The 11,097-nt window shown below is 40.4% G+C and overlaps 1 long non-coding RNA gene across 1 annotated transcript; it reads left to right on the forward strand.

Moving 5' to 3' along the window:
* The first annotated feature begins 382 nt into the window (after window positions 1-382).
* LOC137481250 (uncharacterized) lies at window positions 383-10,423 on the forward strand. Its single transcript, XR_011003423.1, has 3 exons — window positions 383-505; window positions 7,795-7,864; window positions 10,199-10,423. It is a non-coding gene; the product is annotated as an uncharacterized lncRNA (long non-coding RNA).
* The last annotated feature ends 674 nt before the right edge of the window (window positions 10,424-11,097 follow it).

Below are 11,097 nucleotides of genomic sequence, written 5' to 3' on the forward strand. Positions count from 1 at the left end.
GGTAATAAACATTGTTAAAAAGAGGTAGGGAAATGCAAAAGACAGTAAAGGCCCAAACAGAGCAAACAGAAGCAACATTAATTGATCCCCCCAGGTTAATATTCAATCCATTGTAAAGATGCTCCAGCAACCACAGAAAATTACAGAAAAGATGGTTTTCCTTTAAGAAGCAAAGCTCAGACAAAGCTACCTGTACACCTCCAAAGGTCTTTCCTCAGGAGTTATTTCCCTGAGCAGTACATTCTGAGTTTACTGGTGAGTAAAGATTTAATGAGTGTGGTCACCCTTACACAAGTACTGAGTCCATGCTCCCCAGCCACCTCACAAATGGCACCATCAAGGCACAGAATCAGAGGAAGGTGTGTCTCACAAAACAGTTGGCTGACAAACCACGGGTCCGGCCTGCCTCTAGCTGTATCAAATCCCTGGAAATATAACATGAACAGGATAGTGGTCATTCATCCTTTTCTGAAGTCATCACAGTAGTGGAGCCTTTTCTTCTCAGGTCAGTTTAGCCCAGTCACTGCTCTGTCACTCAGACCCCACTGCTTTTGATACTGGCACACTGCTGGACTGGACACAGGTAGAGACCATGTTGTATGCTTCATGACTCCAAAACCAAAGAACAAGTTCCACCCTACCCTTTCCTTTCCCCTACAGAGATTCTGCCCTATGAGCAAAAAAAAATAGATCTGGCTCTTAGCCTTTAGTGCAGTTTGTCACTAGCACCCCTAAACAGGGATCATACTCAGAAGCATCATTTTTGACAGGAATAGAGTATGTGTGGGTGGGGGGAAACACAGGGCGTCGAGACAGGCAGATCTGGGAGAGGTGTGTAATAGCAAACACAGCCAGCATGAAGGTAACCATCTGCTGGGAGGTTATTCTGACACATAAAATACTGAGCAAGCATGAATGAAATACAGCAAACCCCACCCGAGCACCAGACACAATCAAATCTGACCCTCTTGAAAATTTTGAGTTAATGTTACCTTTTAATAACCTTTCACTGCTCTCTGCAAAGATAACAGGTGTCATTAAAACAGCTGTCACCATGCCAATCTTCCCTGAGACACCTATTTATTTGGATCTTTCAAGAGAAACATAAATGAAATCAGTCATTCTATATTAGAGAGTTCCCAGGGACACTTAGTTGATTGGCATCTCTTACTAGTGGGCAAGTCACTGCAAGACACTTGTAGAAGACAGCATTTTCCCTGAAGTCTTGATGCTTTAACATCTGACAGGAATGTGTATATACGTATGGATTGTTTTTTTTCTTTTCTTTTTCTTTTTTCTTTTTTTTTTTTTTTTTTTTTTTGATGAATGATATTCTGTGAAATATCAGAGAGAAAAATGTCAGACATACATTGCATAGCAATCGAGGGCTAATGAAGATCCAGGTATTAAATCAATTAAGAAGTATCAAAAGCTACCTAATCATCAAGGAACAAAATTGGCACCACAATATGTAGTGAGTATGGGAAAGCCTAATTTACTAAACATACCCTGCAGTCACATAATTGCATGTAATTTTACCAGCATAATTAACTAATTTAATTACCACTTCTCAAGTGCATCAATTATTGACATTACAGAGTTTTCAGACAGCAGAATTACTGTGTGGTACATTCAGAGAATGCAAAATGCTTTGTACGCCTATTTTCCAGTCACAGTCAACAACTGAGGGAACACAAGCAGCAAAGGAGAAGGAATTATGAGTACACCACACAGAGCACAGTTTAGCATTCAGGTTTAAGAAAAGAACTAGACAAAACCATGTTTATGTGGGACTGAAAAGTCAACAGCAAATAACTGGAGAGACCAAGAAGACAAAACTTCAGCATGGTACTAAAGCAGACAACTCTTGCTTCTGAACAGCAAGGTCTAGTTTAAATCAAAACTATCCAGGAGGGAATAAGCTCTTTGAGATCTACCAGCTACCTTTATCTCTCAGCCAAGGGCTTGATTTTACAGTAATATCTGTAAGGTTGCACAGGTGTACCAAGCTTCATTGGCCTCACTAAAAAAGCCATAAAGGTGGTAGGTCTGTCTGCACAAGTCTCAAAGAAGAATCACAGCCCAAAGAAACTCAGACTAGGATGTGACAAGAAACAGTATATGCTTGAAAAAAAAAAAAAAAAAGATGGGCCTGGGGGAGATGTGTGTCTCTGTGTGTGAAAATACAAAGATAAAGTATGGATGCATTCTTATTAATTAAAATGTAGCTTTGCCATGTGGGATCATTATTCAGACTTGAAGAACTATTGATCCCCCACTTATGTTTAGACTCTTTATGTAAATCTTTGCATACAACCCTTTTGTTTCAACAATGAGCTTTTCAAAGTCAAGAGAGATGTCAGCATCTGCTCCCTATGGAGTCTTAAGAGTCAGTGTCAGTAAAAAATGGGCAGCGTCAGTGAATATTATGCCCTGTGTCAGTAAATTTGTTAACAGGATAGTTGGAAACCCTGGGAGCTGTGGTGTCATTTTCTTCTCCTATTGCCCTCCTGCACTTGACCTTTGCACAGCTGTTTCACACTATCTGGAGATGGCTGAACTGTGAAATAGTGATTACAGGAAAGAGGGCATTTTAATGAGAAAATACACCCTAGAACAAGAAGAGGGCATTCTTCCAAATGCCAACTGAGATCCTTACAGTCTTTTTTGTCTTTCAGATTCAATTAAGAACACTCATGACAAACCCCCCCCCCCTTTAAAATCTAATGCCAATATTAAGTTACCCTTCTTAAGGTCATGAAAGCTTACTGGATTCATTGTGGTGATTATACCAAGCAAGCAGAGACGCTTTGTTAACATAAAAGCCCAAACAGATCATCAATAGCCAGAAGAACTGAATGAGGATTGCTCCTCCCACAAGTAGCTCCGCAGAGATGCTGTTACAAACCTGTTGCAGTCTGTAACTGTGAGAGCCTTTCATGGATCCAGCTCAGGAAAAACTTAGGTTTAAAGCACATGTTTAAATTTAAGCAATGGCTTGATTTGAGCCACTCACTTGAAGTATTTCAGACAAGTACAAATTTTACTAGAGATAATCAAACTCCTCTGGTGCATGTGGTAGTAATGAACCTTCCTGCATCCTCCAAAAACACAGGAGATTCCTTGAATCTTCTTCAAAGGTTTCTATGCAACAGTAAGACACAACTTAATCCTATCTGGACTCTTCACTTGAAACCACAATGTGAAAAATCAAGACAGTGAGAAAAAGCACACATTGTGATCACAGGCAGCAGAAGGAAAAGAATGGAGAAGGCAGGGGACCACAAGTTTTTCATGCTAAGAGACATTATGAGTTTTTGTAAGCAAACCTGATGAATGATGCCCTTCATGCTGTTTGTTCTGCAGGCTGCTCTTTGTACACTTGCCACGTGGCTGCTATCAGTAAAAGCAATACCAATAATGACATTGATGTGTGAGGGGGGAGGGGCCTGCACTTGTGAGACACTGGGCTTAAAACATTATCCACTGGAGTTTTAAGTGGGTGGTGGAACCTAACCAGTCAGCTAAATTAGTGCATATAAATGAGCATAAACAGACAACAAAAAGTGTGGATGAGTCAGTAGCATCAGGAAGGAAAAAAAAGAATATAAAATTCTCCTCATACACTGTCAGCTCTAGCAGCAATTGCCACGCTACTCCAGCCTTCAAACATCCTCTCAAGTGACTGCAAAAACTGTAAAAGAGTTGTGGTTTTGCCAAACACCAACAAGAGTTACCCATCAGGGGTAACTCTTGCTACTGTACGTACTTAGCAGTCTGAAAGGCATATTATTAATAAGGTAAGTTATGCATTACACAGACACCTGTATTTCAGGTTTAAAAGACATATGTTGAACAAACTACTAACAATCATCATCCCTCACACATGCCATACACCCTGCAAGTGGTGTGGCTTGTCATGCATTATTTGTGCAGGGACTAATCTCAGACTCTGTCAACATGGGAAAGTTCGGGGCTGGTCACAAATAAGGCTCTAACATGCTTCACTCACAGCTTGCAAACAGAGCTGCCTACTTTCCTATTTCACAGAAACTAAGGAGTGAAAGTGGAATCAGACATTCATGCTCATCAGTAATGTAGCATCTCTCTACCTGAACTGGAGATCAGACAGATTAATTGGAGTGAATAGGATGCTTTCTAAGTTGTTCTTCCCAAGACTTTACTTGAAAGGCTTTTGTCAGCCTCTCTTCTCAAACAAATCCATTTGGATGTGACAGAGCCTGGAAGTATGGTGACCTGTCTAGGAGGACCTTACTGCCAGAAGTAATGGAAATCCCTAACTCACCCAGATACTATCACCTCCAAGGTATCACCAAGGTTAGATAATCTTCAGCCCTAATTCTACGTCTGATAATTGGGACAAAACAGTTTTTCTCCTCTGCTGCATTCCCGTGTTTCCTAGATGCTTCAGCACCACTTCAACATGGAATGAAGCACCACAGATACAGATGGGAGCAAAGCAAGAAAGGTAGCACAACACTGTGAAAGGTACATGATCAAGAATAGATAACCATCTGGCTCTCCTCACTGGCACTGGTAGGATATTGGTTTTCCCTTTATGAGGAGGGAAAACAGGTTGAATCTCCTCTATTACCACATATTTGTGGACCAGTCTGCCAAAGTTGCCCCAAAGGGTTTCACACCTGGCTAATGTTACAGTACCCCCCTAGTTTTTTAACAGAGAAAATCTGTTGTGAGCTGCTCTGGATCTCTTTTACATAGCTGGATTTCAGTGTAATTGTCATGCCTTCACCACACCAGGGGTGCTGAGGAAGCAGCAGCCTGCACACCGCATCTGTTACCAACATACAGTAGAAGTCAAGGAGGGGCAGAACTGAGCCTGACAGCTCTGACAGAGTCCTTCAACCAGCCCAAGCCAACATGAATGTCCCAGCAAGATAAGCATCAATTATTAGCTAAATCTCTCCATTTCACACTGGGGAGATGGAAAGGTAAATCATCAAAGTCAATATAACTCAGTAAATGTAAGGAGAGGGAGAAGTTCTCTGTGTTCTGCGGAGTACCTTCATCCCATACAACATAACGTTTTGGTCGATGAGAAAGAATTTAAACAGAATTAAGAACTTGTGTTCCTTACATACAAGTAAGCAGGGCTCCATCACCTCTGCAATGTTTGCAGAGCACACAAAATCATTTATCTTTCCACTTGGTGCTCTTCTAGGGTCAGCTTAAAAAGAGGTGAATGAAATTAGGCCTGAATTCACCCAGCAGGAAAACCCAAAATATGAGGGAAAGATGACAATGATTGGCAAGGGTTTAAGAATACCTTGTATTAGATAGCCCAAAAGCCACTATATAATGATTCAAAATAGAATCACAATGGTTACAGAAATGCAGCCAGGCTTTCAATGGAAATGAAAGCATCTGTAACTTTTCAAATGCCTATAACAAATAGAAGAAAGGGAAAGGTGAAAATTATAAGTAGAAAACAGAAGTTAAGCATTGTAGAAAATGGAGAAGGGAAACAAAAAGATAATGCTAATATCCAACAGAGCCAAAGGACTAGAACAAATAATTTGAAGTTCATTAGGAACAGAAAGACCTTTCACAGTGACAATAATCTATTACTGGATGAAGAAAGTTGCCTTGTGAGCAATAATAGCAAAAAGACATAAATTCTGAAAGAAACCCAGATGATCTAATACTGCTAAACAAACCAAAACCAAAATCCCCAAATAAGCCCTGCATGCCAGAGAAAGATCATGGTTCTTCCACTGTCTAGTTAAAATAGAAGAATAAAGAAAGATTTAGTTTGTTGCATTGTGACTAGGAACTAAAATGGAAGCCTTAGTAACTAAATTCAACAATGGCAAAATATGATTGAAAAGCAAATTAAAGCTTGAAAGATGCAGAAAATAAACCTCAAATAAAACTGAGATTCTTATTTTGAATTTTGTAAGTATCTAACCTACTGGCTGGTTCACTGCTTAACAAATGCTTCACCATTCATGTTCCCTGCTCTCATGGACTAGCATGACCCGGGGAGAGATTACAGTGCACATGCTGATTTATACTGGCAGGAAATTTGGCCCTCTGGGTTTTGGGAAGAACTGTGTTTTATACCTATTTTTGTTCCCTTACAAAGATGAAAGAGAAGAAGAATTCAGAACCTGTTCCAAAGGTGCAGGTGCTCTGCGCAGTTCTGCTGGGGGCTGGGCAATATTGGCAGAACCTCCTCACCACTGCTACATCAATACCACACCTTGGCTCATCAGCCAGTGAGACCAGCTGCAGGAGAGACAGTTAGGAAGCTTCCTTTTACACTAGTCCAGACATTTCCTTTCCACTACCAATTAACTACCCACAACACAGGAAAGCTTATCAGCAACATCAAAGAATGCATTCCTCAGTAACACACACGGTATGGCAGATAATGTCTCTGGCTGCATCAGATTTTCTAATTAAGCATGTGGGAGTGGGGAAGAGAGCCGGGGGGTGGGGGATGGGGGGTGGGGAGGAAGAACTAAAAAAAAAAAAAAAAAAATCAAGCAGAGCGCACTGTGTGTGTTGTTAGCAGTCACTCTGCGAACTGAAATACAGGTGCCATTAGCAATCTGCTGTCTGCTGAGCTGCTCTGCTCTGGGGCCTCACTTCCCGGTGTGTCTTTTTTGTCTCTGTCTCAGAGAGCAATGGAGAGAAGACACTGTCAGTGTGGCATGGTGAAGAAATAGCGCAACGATTGTAGGTTTGCTTTATACGCCTACCGCCCCACAGTAAAAAAAAAGAGAATGGATATGGATTTCATTAAAAGACCATGTTGCTTTAAAAAACAAAAGCCAAATGGAAGAAGCAAATGACTAAAATGCAATAGGTTGAATTGCCTATTAAAACAGTTGAATAAATAACTCACTATAAGAATTTATTAGCTTAATTCAGCTCTCCAACCTCTTGTGCTAAAATTCACTTGAAAGTATTCAACTGAGTTGAGAGGAAATCTATTTCGACGCAAGCACAGGCAGTTCAATATTTTCTTTTTAAGCTCTATCAGAGTTAATTGAGACTATTTACACTCTTTTTTGTTTCCTGAATGAAAGAACACACATGCACCTTCAGCACAAATAATTGTGCATATAGTTTTAAAAATCGGTGTCTTTACATCTTTGTGCTGGTAAAACTTGGCAGCAGGAGTATTTGCAGGAAGCAAACACAAAGACTTCTTCACAGATGAAGCAAATTCCCAAAAACATTGTCCAGCAACAGACAGATCATTACACTGAAGTCTGAACTGTGAAAAAATTAATGACAAAAAATACACAGTGCCCACTTTGCAAACCTCAAATCGAGTAAATCACCTTAGGTCTTGTGTTTGTAGTAGCTGCATTAATTGTTCAAGATCTGGTTCCTGGATAAACTTCTCTGCATGGAAAACAAGTCTTTGTTTCATTATTAAATCCTAATGTGAACTGATGGTGCTATACAAAACAATCTTCTCTTGAAATTCCAGCTCAGTTGAGTTCAGCTTGGAGCTGGCAACCTGCATTATTCTAGTTTAGATACAGAAACCTGTCACATGCTTCTTTTTGTTGCCTTTAAGAAAGAGTTAATATTTGGCTAATATGTTTATCTTTGCATAGCATTACTGTCTATGTGCAGGAAAGAAAGAAACAGCTGTTGCAAGCCTAACCCTTACTCATTAATCTTTCATCATCTTGGGACTTCCAGCATTGTATTCTGTATTACAGCATCAGCTTTCTATTCAGCAGTGGTATCTGAGAGCAAATTCCTGACAAATCTGCCATTTTCATTTGCCAGGTCCACTTGTACTGAACCCAGACACTGAGGGTCCACACAGCCTGTCACCCAGCAGAGGCTGGAGCATGAGGTAGGTGGTATTTTTCCCTTACCAAGGCTTGCAGAATCTGTTTGCTGGCAGCCGATTGTTTCAAGGGGAACAGGAGGCCTCCCAGTGCAATATTCCCTTCTGGTAGCACAAGGAGCAATTTCAGCTCCCTTGCATCAAACTGATGTTCTGAGTTCTGCTCTGACTTAACCATTTGGCAAAAATTCTGAACCTTGAAGTGCCCAGGTTACACCCAGAAACTTTCAGATTCAGCAGCAGAGGACTATCTCCTCCTCCTGTTGCAATGGTCTCATAGTTGGCTGATTTTCTTCCCAGCTTCCTTTTGGATGTATGCCCAAATCCACAGATGTGCACAGGAGGTAGATGGCACTAGAGGTGCCCTTAAGCACCTCAGCTGCTACTTCACACTGCCTCCCAGGTGTTATTAGCAGAAAACATGCATTGTACGAAACCACAGTAGGATTCTCTTTTTACCATCCTTGTTTTAAATCTTTATGAATTCTCAGGAAACAGAGCCAATGGGTATTAGGGAGTCAGAGCTCTTTGACTTTCTCTCCCACCCCTCCCTCTGCCCCCTCCTCTCCTTCATTTGACTGTATTTTTATAATAATGCAGTAAAACATGTATTGGCCTTAGAAAGCTGTTTGTAGTGTGTCAACTTTATCTGCTGTAGTAAAGTCACCACTCTGGCCAGTAAACACAGTTTTGCTTATCTGACCGAGCAGCATCATGCAGAACTTGGCTCTGCCTTCTGCCACCTGTTTTTGGGCACTCACCACAGGCACCAGATGGGAAAGACTGCCCTTTCTAGCCACACCTATGCTGCAGACAAACTCCATCCAATACCTCATGGACTGTCTTTAAGCAATTCTGGATGGGTCTGTGCCCAACCCATCACTGTTGCACTGACTTACATAGGAAATAAATACAGTGAGAACATTTAATTCCTCACATCATGTTCTCATGCTAGAGAAGAAACTATTACTGATCAGGTCCCTCACCACCATTACCACATATGCACACACCAGTACAAGTATAGGCTGGACCACATTTAAGAGTAGTGCAAGCTAGGCAGGACAAGAATTATTCAGTATTTCTTCTTCTTCTTCTTCTTCCAGAAGAAGAAAGCCTGTAGATTTTTTGATCCTTTCATAGTATGCTTTACAAATTATTTGTGCAAGCATACATGCAGACCACATACAACAGCATTGTGTGTTGTGGAATTGCTAATTCATATAGCACTCATATCAACAGATTGAGAACAAGACTGAACTCATAAAATGGATAACATGGTCCCAACCAGAGGTTAATATCTGTAATAACTTTTAATTCATTTACTCATGTCCTCCATGCCATTTTTCCTTTTGGTCATCAGCCTCATGAGAATCAAAGGTCATTCTTAGCACAGTAAATTCAAACTATTTTCACACTAAAAAGTGAATAGGAAAAAAAAAGCATCTTATTATTTGTACAAGGTGTGTTACTTCTGTTTACCTCATCTGCCTTTAATAGGCTGCCTTCATACTCCCTTCACAGAGTAACAAATTCTCATGTTAAATGTGGAAGCTCCTGACAGCTCTGTCTTTCCTAGGGCAAGATTGCTCAGCTAACAATAACTAAGATACCGTGTGACAAGTGCAGCTAAGAGCCAGCAAATCTTAGTCAATCTGCATCAGTCTGTCTTGGCACCTTTTTTCCAGTTTCATATCAAAACACTGGATGCCAAAGTGTATTGCAATTATTATAGAAAACTATAAAAAGGGAAATGAATGCAAAAGCAGAAATCATATTAATCAGTTGAAGGAAAATACTTTTCCAACTACAATTGTGGCTGAAACCCATAAATTAGATGACTGGAGTAATAAGACATGTGAAATGGCTTTTAAGTCCACTACCAGCTCCATGCAATAAATTTCAAATGACATCCAGGCTTTTAGTGGAGGGGATGATTTATTGCAGTCTTCAGGAAGAGAGCTTTCATGGATTATCTCTAAAGTGGCAAAACTATTCTGAATTTTTCAAAATTAGTGCAGCTTAGTGAATGTCACTGACAAGCAAATCCAAAAGCACTTTAACAGAAAATCATAAGGAAAATAGCAAACATACTTTAGAACATCCACAGATTTTTCTAAGGGAACTACATCTTGTCTTTTCCTAAGCCAAAACACCCCAGATCTAACAAGAGTATAACACTTGCTGTATGTGTTTTTCACCTGGGCTTCCTATAAACAAAGGTATTTCACAAGTTAACTTTCTAAGGCTTTTGATGCTAAAAAGCCTTCAAAACAATTTGGCAAATAGCACGAGTTTTTTCCTGAACCTATAAACCTAGATAGCCTCTTCTTCTTTGTTTAGCCATTAGGAAATGTGAGTGAAGTACTGACCACAGAAATGCTCTCCAAAGGCAACCCAGAGTCTACAGGGTTCTGTTTCATTTGAGCATGTAGAAAAAGACCTATTTCCTCTCTGCTGGTAAATGGAATCAGAGAAAACGCATCTCCACTGGAATCATGGAGTACCGTGACATCAGTGTACCGGAGCTGCAATGCTCACTGCAGGGCTCCTGAATTGCACCTGACTACCAGAGTGTTGCACAGTGCACTGGTTCTGCTTTTCCTGGGGTGAAGATGGCTGGTAGGAGCCCCGGGATTTTGTCACAACTATATCCCCTGGTACACTCCCACTCAGCACTAAAAGTAATGGTCTCTAAGGAAAGGGTGTTACAGGCGACAGGCACAATCCTCTCCAAGAGGCAGAGATGTACCTTAGCTAAAAGCTGTGAGACACAGTCCCCTAATTTTGATTGCTTTGAAGGCTAGTGATAGTAAATAATTCTGGTAATTCTCAATACATGGAACACCGAATTTACATACCAGTGGTAGTTAAAACCAGGGTATGTATGTGTTAAGTAATGGAAACGTTACATATGGAAAACATCTTACATTTTCCTAACACCTCTCACCCAGACTAGTTCTAAAATATTTTATGAACTAAGCAGAGATCTAATTTCACTGGCATTCAGCTTAGAAAGCAAAGATGTATGCTTTATTCAATTTGTTTATATAGAAAATGTATGGTGGTGTGATTCAGTCTCCCAGGAGAGAACGCAAGACAATGCACCAAGACTAACAGCTCTGCTTTTACATGACTGTTAATGATGCTTTGGTTTTCATTAGAATCTTTCCTTCTGAAGAGTAACTATTAGCTTTTTAAAGCGTGAATTCAGCGCTGACCTGTATTAAGAGTGGTATTTC

The sequence above is a fragment of the Anomalospiza imberbis genome, chromosome 1 (assembly GCF_031753505.1).
Source record: "Anomalospiza imberbis isolate Cuckoo-Finch-1a 21T00152 chromosome 1, ASM3175350v1, whole genome shotgun sequence".
Classification (NCBI taxonomy): Eukaryota; Metazoa; Chordata; class Aves; order Passeriformes; family Viduidae; genus Anomalospiza; species Anomalospiza imberbis.